Below are 17546 nucleotides of genomic sequence, written 5' to 3' on the forward strand. Positions count from 1 at the left end.
TCTACTGGGGACCTATCGCCTATTTTAAAGATACGTAATATACTGACCATCTTTCATATCTCCGGCAAGATACCCCTTGAAGGGAGTGCCATGATGCTGGTCAAGGACTCTTAATCCAAGCAACCGGAACTACCCTCGTTTTCCCTTGGATCAAACCCAATTCTCTTCCATTCCCCAGGTGTTATATGGCGACCACACCTAACGCTTCCCGTAAAAATAATAATCTAGTACGACTTAAGTGTTTTTCAGGCACCTCTTTGCAGTCTTTAAGAACAGTCTTATACAGTTCATCAGGGCCAGGAGACTTTGCTTCAGTCTGTCTAAGAACCCTGGCATAAATATGGGCTTTACCATGCAAGAAAACTTCGTAGCAAATATATCTTCTTGGAGAACGAAACATTATTAGTAAGGTGAACTGCGTTAGATATCAGCTAGTGTACCTCTCTTTTTCACTAATACAAGTATTTGTTTGCTATGCAACACGCGCAAAAAACTTTAAAATTTATGTTACAATTTAATATTTATTTGTATTTCATATTTCTTTTGCCTTTACCTTTTTCATAATTTAAACATATTGGTTCATATAGGTTCATGTGTGCTTGTAAATATTTTTCTCAAGGCACTGCCAAGACAGGGAGCCAAGGCCGGGTCACCATCTGGAAAATATCCGGACCGGGAGAGTACCGGCGAATCAAGAACCACAATAAACAACCTTTCTTCTTACCAAGAGATGAATTAGTCTTGTTGATACACTGAAGATCATTATGTCTGATCTGATTCCTAAGTTGGGACATACATTGCTCGGGCAGCTCATACAGCATGTTCGAAAATATCATACTGATCGGCCTCTCCTTCACTGTTGTTTATCAGGTCTTGATAAAGACAATCCTAACCTAAGCTACGTGTGTCTTGGCCCATTTTAATTTGCAGAGAAAAATCTTATATTTTAAACGAATTTTTTCCTTTATAATGTTTCCAGAAAATGCTAAAAGTAATAGTTCTTTCAGTTTCTTGCGTTATTCCAAGACTGTTTATCAGGATTTGCTTGTACGTACAAGCAAGGTACCTTCAGTTGACTCATTCACAACCTGTTTAAAACAGCAGTCCTTTAATACCTTTAAATAGTAGGATTCCAAATTCTCAGTTAAAATACTCTGGTTAATTTGGACGGAATTAAAATGCCAGTGACGACTACATTTTCAAATCTTGAAGACTTTACAAGTTTTGTCAAAGAAATGTGCCCTTGTTGAAGTTTTCTCTACTTTGAACCAACATTTAGGATTTTGCTTAAAAGGTCAGGGCCTGTCCGGGATTTGAACCCGGGACCTCCTGCACCCAAAGCAGGAATCATACCCCTAGACCAACAGGCCGCTGGTACAGTCGTTCAAGCTTACTCGTATTGTTCTGCTCTCATCTTAACATCGAAAGTTTCAAATAGAAAAAGTAATAGATACGGGCCTGTCCGGGAGTTGAACCCGGGACCTCTCGCACCCTAAGCGAGAATCATACCACTAGACCAACAGGCCATTGAAATAAATGTTCTAGTTTTACATATATATATATATATATATATATATATATATATATATATATATATATATATATAAGTTTCTTCTTTTAAGGGAGGACAGGGGTAAAATCAGGTCCAAATTAGATTTGGACCTGTTCGTGATCTGAATGCGGATGTACAGTACTGAGGGCACCTACGAGGTCCCGTCGTCCCACTATGTAACGTCCCGAACAACCGCCTCCAAGGTCCAACATATGAGGTGTTATTTACTAACAAATATACACAATCGATATGCTACATATACATTATTTACTCACAAACAAAACATGCATAATTACTACAAAATTAGATGGTACATATTTCATACATTTTCCAAAGTCCCTGGTTATTCAGAGGGTTTCAGGCTGATGCAAACACTGAAAACTTATTCTGGCATTGTATAGTTGTAATTAAATAATCTGAATGATAAGTTAACGTAAATATTTTGTCTAGAGATAAGTTATTAAATGCCATGAATATTTTAAGTAACGAAACTCTGTATATTAAAGCAACAATGTTAATAAGGAAAGAGAGAGTTATAGGGAAATGTTTGTGGGTAAAATTGATTACTGGGAAGTAGAAATAACAGAGGCGTTAATAATTACGTGAATGTGAGTGCTGTCTGGAGGAAGCTGGGTAAACATCTTCAATTACATATATTTGACATTTACAATATATTCAGAAAGAACAAAAAGCACAGTACCGTGACTGGAACAGTACACATGGGAGAAAGAAACTGATAACAACGTTTCGGTCCACTTGGACCATGAACTAGTAATACTCACAGCTGTCATAAATTTCTTTTTCCTGTGAGCGAGTTTTTTTTTGTGTACAGTATATTCAGTCTAAATAAATTGGCAACAAATTCAGGTGTTTTTAACAACGTTCTTGTAAGGCAGTCAGCAGACAGGGAACTTAAGAATCTTCTGTTAAAGGTTTCTATGTTTTAAGGTCTCAACTGAGAGGGAGACACTACTCAGTATAACTGAGAGGGAGACACTACTCAGTATAACTGAGAGGGAGACACTACTCAGTATAACTGAGAGGGAGACACTACTCAGTATAACTGAGAGGGAGACACTACTCAGTATAACTGAGAGGGAGACACTACTCAGTATAACTGAGAGGGAGACACTACTCAGTATAACTGAGAGGGAGACACTACTCAGTATAACTGAGAGGGAGACACTACTCAGTATAACTGAGAGGGAGACACTACTCAGTATAACTGAGAGGGAGACATTACTCAGTATAACTGAGAGGGAGACACTACTCAGTATAACTGAGAGGGAGACACTACTCAGTATAACTGAGAGGGAGACACTACTCAGTATAACTGAGAGGGAGACATTACTCAGTATAACTGAGAGGGAGACACTACTCAGTATAACTGAGAGGGAGACACTACTCAGTATAACTGAGAGGGAGACACTACTCAGTATAACTGAGAGGGAGACACTACTCAGTATAACTGAGAGGGAGACACTACTCAGTATAACTGAGAGGGAGACACTACTCAGTATAACTGAGAGGGAGACACTACTCAGTATAACTGAGAGGGAGACACTACTCAGTATAACTGAGAGGGAGACATTACTCAGTATAACTGAGAGGGAGACACTACTCAGTATAACTGAGAGGGAGACATTACTCAGTATAACTGAGAGGGAGACACTACTCAGTATAACAGAGAGGGAGACATTACTCAGTATAACTGAGAGGGAGACATTACTCAGTATAACTGAGAGGGAGACATTACTCAGTATAACTGAGAGGGAGACACTACTCAGTATAACTGAGAGGGAGACATTACTCAGTATAACTGAGAGGGAGACACTACTCAGTATAACTGAGAGGGAGACATTACTCAGTATAACTGAGAGGGAGACATTACTCAGTATAACTGAGAGGGAGACATTACTCAGTATAACTGAGAGGGAGACACTACTCAGTATAACTGAGAGGGAGACACTACTCAGTATAACTGAGAGGGAGACATTACTCAGTATAACTGAGAGGGAGTCATTACTCAGTATAACTGAGAGGGAGACATTACTCAGTATAACTGAGAGGGAGACATTACTCAGTATAACTGAGAGGGAGACACTACTCAGTATAACTGAGAGGGAGACACTACTCAGTATAACTGAGAGGGAGACACTACTCAGTATAACTGAGAGGGAGACACTACTCAGTATAACTGAGAGGGAGACACTACTCAGTATAACTGAGAGGGAGACACTACTCAGTATAACTGAGAGGGAGACACTACTCAGTATAACTGAGAGGGAGACACTACTCAGTATAACTGAGAGGGAGACATTACTCAGTATAACTGAGAGGGAGACACTACTCAGTATAACTGAGAGGGAGACACTACTCAGTATAACTGAGAGGGAGACACTACTCAGTATAACTGAGAGGGAGACACTACTCAGTATAACTGAGAGGGAGACACTACTCAGTATAACTGAGAGGGAGACACTACTCAGTATAACTGAGAGGGAGACTACTTACTATGGTCGAACACGAGATATCTAAAAGGTACTTATTTCCTGTATTGTGTTGCAACTCTCCCAGAAGAGTTTCAGGACTAGGTTAATATTTGCACTTATGTCCTGGATACACTGGATGTGGCTCGTACGTTGGTTTGCGTGCAGTCAGCAGCAACAGCCTGGTTGATCAGGCTCTGATCCACCAGGAGGCCTGGTCACAGACCGGGCCGCGGGGGCGTTGACCCCCGGAACTCTCTCCAGGTAAACTCCAGGTAGATGTATACAGTAGTAAGTGTGAATGTTTTGTACGTTGAGTAAGTGTAAACTTCTGAAGAGTCAAGTGTGTGTTGTCTGGAGTTTATGGGAATAATCATTCTAACAGCAGATTTTTTTTTTTAGCTACGATGAGTTGTAACTGATACGATATACGATAAGCGAGGTAAGAAGAGATTAGAATATAGAGTGAGTAATGCATTTTGAGGTACACAGTTACTTAGTTTTGACAGACCGGGCCGCGGGGGCGTTGACCCCCGGAACTCTCTCCTGGTAAACTCCAGGCGCTGAATATAAATAATGAATCTTAGTTTGTTATCAAAGTGTATACATACATATTTTCTCTCGTCTTTCAGTGTTGCAAATAAAATATGTTTAGTATTATTTCTAAGCACAATGTAGAAAGTGTTATCAATATTGAATGTGAATTCAGTAGTTATCATTCAAGTATTTACGAGCTAGTTATTAATAATGTTGATGAGGATTTGAGATGATAAAATTTGTGTAGTCTGTAAACATGGCCGGTGTAGGTTCCTGGGAAGCATTAGGAAGGTCAGTGTAGCAACCTTGTGTTAATAAGACGAGTTAATGAAATATTGTCATTATCAGTCACAGGTTCGTGTCAGTCTTTATCGTAGGACTTAATATATGTGAGAGTATGACCTCTGATTCCATTATATTCTGGTTTAAGCAACGGGATGTTGTGGTCTGCTTTTGGAAGTTTTTCATACGTCAATAAAAATATTTATTGGATATTCATTAGTTCGTTGAGATGAGTAGAGTGAGTCAAGCATATTTATTACTGTATAATTCGAAATTTTCTTGGTCAGAAACTAAGCTGTTTAGTTGGAGTCATCATTGTCGTCAGAGGTTTATGTGATGAGTGACCAGGAAGTCAAGTACACTATAATATAACTGAATGATCACTATTATTATTTTATTCACGAGGACGTGTTGCAATTGTAAATACATACAGTATCTGGATGTTCACTCAGTCTTGTGCTGATGTTCAACAGGTCTCTGCATACAGATTTAGTGCCCTGTCGGTGGACCATGGCGAGAATGCAGGCTGCTCCTGAGGTGGAGGGTTGGAATGCTCCTGATGATCCTACGACGTAAGACTAGCCAGGGATTTAGAGCTCTTAGTATATGATAAGCTTTAAGTTGCTACAACACTGCATGATCGCTCCACATTGACATTTGACATTTCGATGTCTGGACTTTTTCCAAGGATATCAGGCGCTAAAGAATACTGACAGTGTTTTTCTTGCTTCTCTAAAGCAATTGTAAAGACTGAGAGATTCATGGGTGTGGGTTGAGTTTTCACCTTAACATCTTGCCTCTGACCTTCAACAGTATCAAGTGCCAGGTTGTGTTGGCACTAACGAGGCAGAGAAGGCTGCTGGTTGGCTGTATTTGTCGACTTTACCATTATTCCTCTCCAAGCCCGAAATGCACTTGCATACTAGTTTCCTTTTTTCTTTTGGCCTAACAATGTTTTATTACATGTAAAGTACATTATCCTTGCACAGCATAAAAAGAAATAAAATTCTGAATTTGAATTTGGAGGCAGTTTGACTAAGTTAGTTTAGTTTAATATGTTTATTATGCACCCCATACCCATCCTGTGGGCGGTAGTCAAAAGATTACAGAGGTACATAATTGGACCAGGGACTGGACTCCAAAGTTTTGATAGCTGAGCAAGTTACAGAGGTAATGAACTCACAATTTACAAAGGTAATGAACTCACAATTTACAAAGATAATGAACTCCAGGTAGGTCTGGTCACAATCATGACAAGTTACAAAGGTATTTACAGATTACAGAGGTACATAATGGGTCCAGGGACTGAGCCCCCAAAGTTTTGATAGCTGAACTAGGTACAAAGGTAATGAACTCACAAGTTACAAAGGTAATGAATCCTGTAAGAATGGTTACTTACGTTTATACATGGCTACAATCATGAACAAATTATAGAATAATGAGCAATTCACACTTCCACACCCGGTCACAACTGTAATGAGTTATTGGTGCAAATATTGATTGTTGAGTCACACACACACACACTCACACTCACACACACACACACACACACACACACACACACACACACACACACACACACACACACACACACACACACACACACACACACACAAACTCATACACATGCACACACACACATAAACACACATAAACACACACACACACACACACCACACACACACACACACACACACTCATACACAAACTCATACACACACACACACACACTCATACACACAGGAGCCAGGAGCTCGGACTCGACCCCTGCAACCTCAACTAGGTGAGTACACACACACACACAAACACACACACACACACACACACACACACACACACACACACACACACACACACACACACACACACACACACACACACACACATACACACACACACTCACACAACACGCAGTGGGTGCAGACGTGGGTGACAAGGCTCCAAGAACCTCAGTGTTTTTAAGGCGTGCAGTAACTGCTAGCAGTAATCAGTGGGAGTGACAACGTCAGTGAACAATTCTACGAGTGATAACTAAAGTTATTAGTTAAAAAAAGTCGAGAGGAAGCCTGAAATCATTAATATTTCAAAGTGCCAAACCATTAGGGCCTAGTAAGGCACCTGTTGCCACACAGATTCAAATATACAAAGATCAAAGTGAGTGTGGAAGCGGGTGTTCAAGAATTACCAGCGTTTGGATAACAAGTGAAATATGGGGCACCATACAGTGAGAGGGATAAAGTTAATAAGAAAAATGAGAAAGGAAAAATAAAACATATAATAAGGGAAAGTGGCAGAGTAGGCCTGCTGAAGCAGTGACGTCACAACAAATTGCGTGCCACTATACATATAAAGTGAAGTGTATATAATGTGAAGTGTATACTATCATAAGTGAAAAGTGAAATCACATGAGGAATGCGGGATGTATGAGCATATATGGTTATAATCATCATGGGTGAAGGATCTCCAAAATAGTGATAGAAGGCCTATGTATGACGACTATGTCATCAGCAGCCGGCAACTTGTCATCGCACCGCTGCCTGCTCAAGTATTGCTCACCTGTTGTGGTTGTATGTGTGGGCTCTGGATCCTGGTCTCGCATCACTGTTTGATACTGGTCACTCACTCCTGCAAGCTATTACCAGAATTAGAGTAGAAATAGCATAGTAAGGTGAAGATGGTGTTGAAGAGAGTGTGAGGATGAGAGCAGCCTAGTGAGGGGTAACGTAGTATTACTACCGGTATATATTAGCAGTATGAATACTTAAGAAGCTAGGAAGTCCTCTCTCAGTGTGAGCAAGGAATAGGATAATAACCAGCAGTAATTGATACTTAAATCCAGAAAGGGCAATAAGTGGAGAGAGTAGCAATACTAGGAAAGACAAATGGGACTAAATTTGAGCCTACACGACAGAGAGGTATAATGGATCTTTCAACCACAACAACCCCTACCCTACCCCCCTAACCATCTCTCCCTCACACACACACACACACACACACACACACTGCAGGAAGGTCTTTGACACAGTTCCTCACAAGAGATTAGTGCAGAAGCTAGATCATCAGGCGCATATAACAGGGAGGGCACTGCAATGGATCAGGGAATACCTGACAGGGAGGCAACAACGAGTCATGGTACATGAAGAGGTATCACAGTGGGCGCCTGTGACGAGCGGGGTTCCACAGGGGTCAGTTCTAGGACCAGTGTTATTTTTGATATATGTGAACGACATGATCGAAGAAATAGACTCTGAAGTGTCCCTATTTGCAGATGATGTGAAGCTGATGAGAAGAATTAAATCAGATGAGGATGAGGCAGGACTGCAAAGAGACCTGGACAGACTGGACACGTGGTCCAGAAACTGGCTTCTCGAATTCAACCCTGCCAAATGCAAAGTCATGAAGATTGGGGAAGGGCAAAGAAGACCGCAGACAGAGTATAGGCTAGGTGGACAACGACTACAGACCTCACTCAGGGAGAAAGATTTTGGGGTGACCATAACACCGAGCACGTCACCGGAGGCACACATCAACCAAATAACTGCTGCAGCACACGGGCGCCTGGCTAACCTGAGAATAGCATTCCGATACCTTAATAAGGAATCGTTCAAGACACTGTACACTGTGTATGTTAGGCCCATACTGGAGTATGCAGCACCAGTCTGGAACCCACACCTGGTCAAGCACGTCAAGAAGTTAGAGAAAGTACAAAGGTTTGCAACAAGGCTAGTTCCAGAGCTCAGGGGAATGTCATACGAGGAAAGGTTGAGGGAAATCGGACTGACGACACTGGAGGACAGAAGGGTCAGGGGAGACATGATAACGACATACAAGATACTGCGGGGAATAGACAAGGTGGACAGAGACAGGATGTTCCATAGAGGGGGCACAGAAACAAGGGGTCACAATTGGAAGCTGAAGACTCAGACAAGTCACAGGGATGTTAGGAAGTACTTCTTCAGTCATAGAGTCATCGGTAAGTGGAATAGCCTAGCAAGTGAAGTAGTGGAGGCAGGAACCATACATAGTTTTAAGAAGAGGTATGACAAAGCTCGGGAAGCAGAGAGAGAGAGAGGACCTAGTAGCGATCAGTGAAGCGGCATTGCCAGGAGCTGAGTCTCGACCCCTGCAACCACAATTAGGTGAGCACAATTAGGTGAGTACACACACACACACTCACACACACAAGGGTAGACACTTATAGAAGCTTTAGACCCTAGTATCGATTTCTGCATTTTATAAGTAGAACAGATAAGTGTTAGAATTACTATTTTTTTTTTTTTTTTTAGAATTACTGGTATGTATTAGCAGTATCTCCCCATCACACCTCCCCCAAACACACGAACACACACAAATACGCACACATATACACACATACACACACCTTTACTAGGCGAATACACACACACATGCACACACACACACCCGTAAGGACCCTGTGATCACTCTACCCTCATCCTTCCTTCCCCTCTCCCCACCTCCCCTCCCCTTCTAATCCCAACACACACACACACCTCCCTGATTTCTAGGGGTCACTCTACCCTCATCCTTCTCTCCCCCTCCCCCTCCCCCCTTAATCCCATCCCTCTCTGTCCCACACATGCAAACACACATACAGAAACACACATACACTTGACACATACACGTACTCCCCCATACCCTAACTACCTATCCCATTCCCTCTAGCCACCTACCCCTCCCCAAACCACCTAATCCCCTCCCCCAAACCATATATCCCCATCCCCCAACCATCTCTCCCCCTTCAATAATCATCCTCCTCCTCCCCCATAACCATCCATCCCTCTCCCCTAACCATCTATTCCCCTCCCCTTAACCATCTCTCCCCCTTCCTCCTGTGGCACAATGGGGAAACCTAGAACTAGGATGAGAGCCAAGGGCCCGACGGACGAATCTGGGAGGGAGGACTGGGAGGCAGAGCTCAAAAAAAGGGAGGAAGACTGGGGAAGGAGGCTAGATGAGCTTGCAAGGAAGATGGAGGAGAGGTTAGCAGCAGAGTGCAGAAAGTTGGAGCAACATGCCACAGTAGCAGAAACCAAGATACAGAGATTAGAAGAGGAGCTGAGAAATCTGAAACAGCCTAGAGATAAAGATAATACAGAGGTAGCATCAACAATGTTTACATCAGACACAGACAAAGAGTCTGAAGAGAGCATGGAAGCTAAACTGTATGCAGAGGTCCTGTCAAACCCACATGGGGCCAAAACAAAGACAGGGAGCACATTGGGACAGCATGAGAGACTGGAAGACATTGAAGGAACTAGGACATGTGCAGGGACCTTACCAGACACTTGTGGGGACCAGGAACAGGTGAGCAGGAAGGACAAATCAATGAGCATAGGGGCCACAACTAGGGAAGGGATTGAAGGAACACTCCATGGGAAGGAACTAAAACACCTCAGAGGATGCAATGGGAGTCACAGTGGGAGGTGGAAAGGGAGAGATCAGTTTTCGTGTATGGGCTAGACACAGCTGAAGGGGAAACTTGTGATGAAAGAAAACAGGAGGTGAAAAAAGCAATTGAAGGTATCATGAAGGTGTTAGGCGAGGGAGACATGACCCAGGTGGCAAATTTTCGGAGAATTGGGTGGTTCACAAAGAGAGGGAAACGGCCTCTCAAAGTAATTTTCAAGGCAGAATCAACTCGAACCATGATCCTGCAGGAGAAAGCATGGCTGAGAGGCAAACAGGAGTTCAAGAGTGTGTACCTCAATTGAGACAGAACACAGGAGGAAAGGACGATACTGAAAGAGAGAGTGCAAAAACGAAAAGAGGAATGGGAGGAAATGACAAAGAAGAGCAGAATAACCCAGGCACAGGTGGAAGGGCAAGCACACCCCCAGAAACACCTGCAGAAGGACTCCAACCACGACACCCCCAAGGCAACTGAACAATCTAAACCAACCATCACACACCGATCCCTCTGTTCCCACCCCCCACACCTCGAACCCTACCCCTACAGCAACCCCCTATGGGAGCTCTTCCTCCACCTCCACTGCAACCCCCCACAGGCCCCCACCAGGGTTCCTGCTCTCCCAACCAGAGTATTCTCCCAGGACCACAGTTACAGTATTATAACAGAAGTTGAAGGTTTGGTACACAAATGCAGATGGATTAACGAATAAATATGAGGAATGGCAAGAAAGAATCAATGAGAAGTCCCCAGACATCATAGCAGTTACAGAAAAAACTCACAGACACAATAACAGATGCAATCTTCCCACCAGGATACCAGATCATGAGGAAAGATAGAAGGGGCAGAGGAGGAGGAGGGGTTGCTCTGCTTGTAAAAAAACGATGGAAATTCGAGAAAATGGGAGGCATAGACGAGACAGGAGAAAGGGACTACATAGTAGGTACACTCCAGTCTGGGGAGCACAAGGTGGTCATTGCAGTGATGTACAATTCACCACAGAACTGCAGGAGGCCAAGAGAGGAATATGAAGAGAGCAACAGAGCAATGGTGAGCACACTTGCTGAGGTGGCAAGAAGAGCTCACTCCAGCAGAGCAAAGTTGCTGGTTATGTGTGATTTCAACCACAGGGAGATTGACTGGGAAAACCTGGAGCCACATGGGGGTCCCAAAACATGGAGAGCCAAGATGTTGGATGTGGTGCTGGAAAACCTCATGCACCAACATGTTAAGGACACCACCAGAGTGAGAGGGGAGGATGAACCAGCAAGATTGGACCTTGTGTTCACCCTGGGCAGTTCAGACATTGAGGACATCATGTATGAGAGTCCCCTAGGAGCTAGTGATGACGTGGTTCTATGCTTTGAATATATAGTAGAGTTGCAAGTGGAGAGAGTAACAGGAGTTGAATGGGAAAAGCCAGACTATAAAAGAGGGGACTACATAGGTTTGAGGAACTTCCTGCAGGCAGTTCCGTGGGACAGAGAACTGGCAGGAAAACCAGTAAATGAAATGATGGAATATGTTACAACAAAATGCAAGGAGGAAGTGGAAAAGTTTATTCCCAAGGGCAACAGAAACAATGGGAAGACCAGAACGAGCCCCTGGTTTACCCGACGGTGTAAGGAGGCAAAAACAAAGTGCAATAGAGAATGGAAAAAGTACAGAAGGGAGGGAACACATGAAAATAGGGAGATTAGTCGCAGAGCCAGGAATGAGTATGCACAGGTAAGGAGGGAGGCCCAGTGACAGTATGAAAATAATTATAGCATCGAAAGTCAAGACTGACCCGAAACTGTTGTATAGTCACACCAGGAGGAAGACAACAGTCAAAGACCAGGTGATCAGACTGAGGACAGAAGGTGGGGAACTCACAAGAAATGATCAGGAGGTATGTGAGGAGCTAAACAGGAGATTTAAGGAAGTTTTTACAGTAGAGACAGGAAGGGCTCTGGGAAGATAGCACAGAAGGGAACATCAAGAGGGAATATACTAACAAGTGTTGGATGACATGCGAACAACCGAGGAGGAGGTGCAGAAGCTGCTGAGTGACCTTGATACCTCAAAGGCGATGGGACCGGACAACATCTGCCCATGAGTCCTTAGAGAAGGAGCAGAGATGCTGTGTGTGCCCCTAACCACAATCTTCAACACATCCCTTGAAACTGGGCAACTACCTGAGAAATGGAAGACAGAAAATGTAGTCCCCATATTTAAGAAAGGAAACAGAAACGAGGCACTAAACTATAGACCTGTGTCTCTGACATGTATAGTATGCAAAGTCATGGAGAAGATTATCAGGAGGAGAGTGGTGGAACACCTGGAACGGAACAAGATTATAAATGAAAACCAGCATGGGTTCATGGAAGGCAAATCCTGTGTCACAAACCTCCTGGAGTTTTATGACAAGGTAACAGAATAAGACACGAGAGAGGGGTGGGTTGATTGCATTTTCCTGGACTGCAGGAAGGCCTTTGACATAGTTCCTCACAAGAGATTAGTGCAGAAGCTGAAGGATCAGGCGCATATAACAGGGAGGGCACTACAATGGATCAGGGAATACCTGACAGGGAGGCAACAACGAGTCATGGTATGTGAAGAGGTATCACAGTGGGCGCCTGTGACGAGCGGGGTCCCACAGGGGTCAGTTCTAGGACCAGTGCTATTTTTGATATATGCGAATGACATGATGGAAGGAATAGACTCTGAAGTATCCCTATTCGCAGATGATGTGAAGCTGATGAGAAGAATTAAATTGGATGAGGATGAGGCAGGACTGCAAAGAGACCTGGACAGGCTGGACACGTGGTCCAGAAACTGGCTTCTCGAATTCAACCCTGCCAAATGCAAAGTCATGAAGATTGGGGAAGGGCAAAGAAGACTGCAGACAGAGTATAGGCTAGGTGGACAAAGACTACAGACCTCACTCAGGGAGAAAGATCTTGGGGTGACCATAACGCCGAGCACGTCACCGGAGGCACACATCAACCAAATAACTGCTGCAGCACATGGGCGCCTGGCAAACCTGAGAATAGCATTCCGATACCTTAATAAGAAATCGTTCAAGACACTGTACACTGTGTATGTTAGGCCCATACTGGAGTATGCAGCACCAGTCTGGAACCCACACCTGGTCAAGCACGTCAAGAAGTTAGAGAAAGTACAAAGGTTTGCAACAAGGCTAGTTCCAGAGCTCAGGGGAATGTTGTACGAGGAAAGGTTGAGGGAAATCGGACTGATGACACTGGAGGACAGAAGGGTCAGGGGAGACATGATAACGACTTACAAGATACTGAGGAGAATAGACAAGGTGGACAGAGACAGGATGTTCCATAGAGGGGACACAGAAACAAGGGGTCACAATTGGAAGCTGAAGACTCAGACGAGTCACAGGGACGTTAGGAAGTATTTCCTCAGTCATAGAGGCGTCAGTAAGTGGAATAGCCTAGCAAGTGAAGTAGTGGAGGCAGGAACCATACATAGTTTTAAGAAGAGGTATGACAAAGCTCAGGAAGCAGAGAGGGAGAGGACCTAGTAGCGATCAGTGAAGAGGCGGGGCCAGGAGCTGAGTATCGACCCCTGCAACCACAATTAGGTGAGTACAATTAGGTGTGTACACACACTGACTCGGATGATTTGTCAGCTCAGAGAGTACAGCCGGGTCGCGGCATGTATCCTAAACCATTTTCTGTAAATCTAAGTCATCGGGATACGGCACACTTGGCTAGGTCACTGAGCACCCATTTCTACATAATCCAACAGTAGCTCAGACAGGTAAAGCGACCAGAAAGCTTCAACAAGTCACTTTCGAACTTATGACAATGTCTGTACCGTCAGTTTACAGTAGTTGAAGTTGTTGTCTATAACACGAATCTGATTTACTCTAGGTACTTTTACTTACAGAATTCATTTGTGGAAAATTGCATTTATCTGAATGTAACTAATTATGTACATAACAGTAAATGATAACAAAGATAATTATTATTTATCAATGTTACATAGACAAGTAGGAATTTGGGACACCTAGGTCGCAAAAAATGTCCCCCTTCGATACCTACCACTGTCATAACCACAAGTTGCTCTGGACCTATTAATTAAATGAAATATACATACACCAGGAATACTGGTAAATATATAAATTTGTGGACTGTATATTAAAAATAATAAATGGTTATATATATACACAATTACATAACAGACGGAAAATATATCCTAATATCACTCACCAATTTGACTGGAGATTAATGTGTATCATACTCAGAAAACCTCACTCTAACTAAATCTACGAAAATAATGCTGGCCAGAATTATACACAAATCTAGAGAGCTTATCTGAGGTTCCTGGAGCTGTCTTGTCCAGTCATCTGATATCTCAAGTTATGCAGGAATGCACATCCACCAATTTCGCCTCCTATTTGAGAGGTGTCAACACAATTTTAACCTCTAGAGCACGAAAAATTCTTCCCATTACACCAACGTTTGTACAAAATTCAAAACCAAGATGGCGAGTCTCGTCTGCCCAGACTCAGGCTTTCCGTTTTCTATGACATAAATATTATTAAATACAGTATGGCCATCTATTTACATATAAATACTGAATTTTTGGAAAATATATATAGTATTTTCCACATCATTTGTAATAAAAACATTTACGTTTTACCTGCACTATCCCTTCCCTACCACTTACAGAAAGAAATCTACATTCACAACTGAATCTTGTATTACAGCGGCATGTTGGTCCTCCTTTGTTAGTTGTCGCCTGAGCAGCTACTTTAGTGTAAACCCACACCTCATCCTCTGAGCTCTAGCGCAAAAACAACAGGATTACAGAGGTCACAGTGGGGTCTGACAGAGTAAAAAAAATCTTAGTCATTTCATAAATTACAATTGCTTCTACTTCAGGTGCAGCAGGTCCTGGACTCAATTCCTAGACAAGCCCTGATAAATTTTCCATGGGAGAGCTTCCGTGTACGGGTGGCCCGGTGGCCTGGTGGTTAAAGCTCCCGCTTCACACACGGAGGGTCCGGGTTCGATTCCCGGCGGGTGGAAACATTTCGACACGTTTCCTTACATCTGTTGTCCTGTTCACCTAGCAGCAAATAGGTACCTGGGTGTTAGTCGACTGGTGTTTACCTGGAGTTTACCTGGAGAGAGTTCCGGGGGTCAACGCCCCCGCGGCCCGGTCTGTGACCAGGCCTCCTGGTGGATCAGAGCCTGATCAACCAGGCTGTTGCTGCTGGTTGCACGCAAACCAACGTACGAGCCACAGCCCGGCTGATCAGGAACCGACTTTAGGTGCTTGCCCAGTGCCAGCTTGAAGACTGCCAGGGGTCTGTTGGTAATCCCCCTTATGTATGCTGGGAGGCAGTTGAACAGTCTCGGGCCCCTGACACTTATTGTATGGTCTCTTAACGTGCTAGTGACACCCCTGCTTTTCATTGGAGGGATGTTGCATCGTCTGCCAAGAGTTTTGCTTTCGTAGTGAGTGATTTTCGTGTGCAAGTTCGGTACTAGTCCCTCTAGGATTTTCCAGGTGTATATAATCATGTATCTCTCCCGCCTGCGTTCCAGGGAATACAGGTTCAGGAACCTCAAGCGCTCCCAGTAATTGAGGTGCTTTATCTCCGTTATGCGCGCCGTGAAGGTTCTCTGTACATTTTCTAGGTCAGCAATTTCGCCTGCCTTGAAAGGTGCTGTTAGTGTGCAGCAATATTCCAGCCTAGATAGAACAAGTGACCTGAAGAGTGTCATCATGGGCTTGGCCTCCCTAGTTTTGAAGGTTCTCATTATCCATCCTGTCATTTTTCTAGCAGATGCGATTGATACAATGTTATGGTCCTTGAAGGTGAGATCCTCCGCCATGATCACTCCCAGGTCTTTGACGTTGGTGTTTCGCTCTATTTTGTGGCCAGAATTTGTTTTGTACTCTGATGAAGATTTAATTTCCTCGTGTTTACCATATCTGAGTAATTGAAATTTCTCATCGTTGAACTTCATATTGTTTTCTGCAGCCCACTGAAAGATTCGGTTGATGTCCGCCTGGAGCCTTGCAGTGTCTGCAATGGAAGACACTGTCATACAGATTCGGGTGTCATCTGCAAAGGAAGACACGGTGCTGTGGCTGACATCCTTGTCTACGTCGGATATGAGGATGAGGAACAAGATGGGAGCGAGTACTGTGCCTTGTGGAACAGAGCTTTTCACCGTAGCTGCCTCGGACTTTACTCTGTTGACGACTACTCTCTGTGTTCTGTTAGTGAGGAAATTATAGATCCATCGACCGACTTTTCCTGTTATCCCTTTAGCACGCATTTTGTGTGCTATTACGCCATGGTCACACTTGTCGAAGGCTTTTGCAAAGTCTGTATATATTACATCTGCATTCTTTTTATCTTCTAGTGCATTTAGGACCTTGTCGTAGTGATCCAATAGTTGAGACAGACAGGAGCGACCTGTTCTAAACCCATGTTGCCCTGGGTTGTGTAACTGATGGGTTTCTAGATGGGTGGTGATCTTGCTTCTTAGGACCCTTTCAAAGATTTTTATGATATGGGATGTTAGTGCTATCGGTCTGTAGTTCTTTGCTGTTGCTTTACTGCCCCCTTTGTGGAGTGGGGCTATGTCTGTTGTTTTTATTAACTGTGGGACGACCCCCGTGTCCATGCTCCCTCTCCATAGGATGGAAAAGGCTCGTGATAGGGGCTTCTTGCAGTTCTTGATGAACACGGAGTTCCATGAGTCTGGCCCTGGGGCAGAGTGCATGGGCATGTCATTTATCGCCTGTTCGAAGTCATTTGGCGTCAGGATAACATCGGATAGGCTTGTGTTAATCAAATTTTGTGGCTCTCTCATAAAAAATTCGTTTTGATCTTCGACTCTCAGTCTGGTTAGCGGCTTGCTAAAAACTGAGTCATATTGGGACTTGAGTAGCTCACTCATTTCCTTGCTGTCATCTGTGTAGGACCCATCTTGTTTAAGTAGGGGCCCAATACTGGATGTTGTTCTCGACTTTGATTTGGCATAGGAGAAGAAATACTTTGGGTTTCTTTCGATTTCATTTATGGCTTTTAGTTCTTCCCGCGATTCCTGACTCCTATAAGATTCCTTTAGCTTGAGTTCGATGCTTGCTATTTCTCTGACCAGTGTCTCCCTACGCATTTCAGATATGTTGACCTCTTTTAGCCGCTCTGTTATTTTTTTCCGTCGCCTGTAAAGGGAGCGCCTGTCTCTTTCTATTTTACATCTACTCCTCCTTTTTC

At 43.6% G+C, this 17546-nt stretch overlaps 2 non-coding genes across 2 annotated transcripts; both read right to left on the bottom strand.

Annotated features, from left to right (window-relative positions):
* Nucleotides 1–1298: 1298 nt before the first annotated feature.
* Nucleotides 1299–1370, bottom strand: TRNAP-UGG (transfer RNA proline (anticodon UGG)). The gene has a single exon. It is a non-coding gene; the product is annotated as a tRNA-Pro (tRNA).
* Nucleotides 1371–1454: 84 nt separating this feature from the next.
* On the bottom strand, nt 1455–1526 carry TRNAP-AGG (transfer RNA proline (anticodon AGG)). Its single transcript has one exon. It is a non-coding gene; the product is annotated as a tRNA-Pro (tRNA).
* Nucleotides 1527–17546: the final 16020 nt, after the last annotated feature.

The sequence above is a fragment of the Cherax quadricarinatus genome, chromosome 1, assembly GCF_038502225.1.
Source record: "Cherax quadricarinatus isolate ZL_2023a chromosome 1, ASM3850222v1, whole genome shotgun sequence".
Lineage (NCBI taxonomy): Eukaryota > Metazoa > Arthropoda > Malacostraca > Decapoda > Parastacidae > Cherax > Cherax quadricarinatus.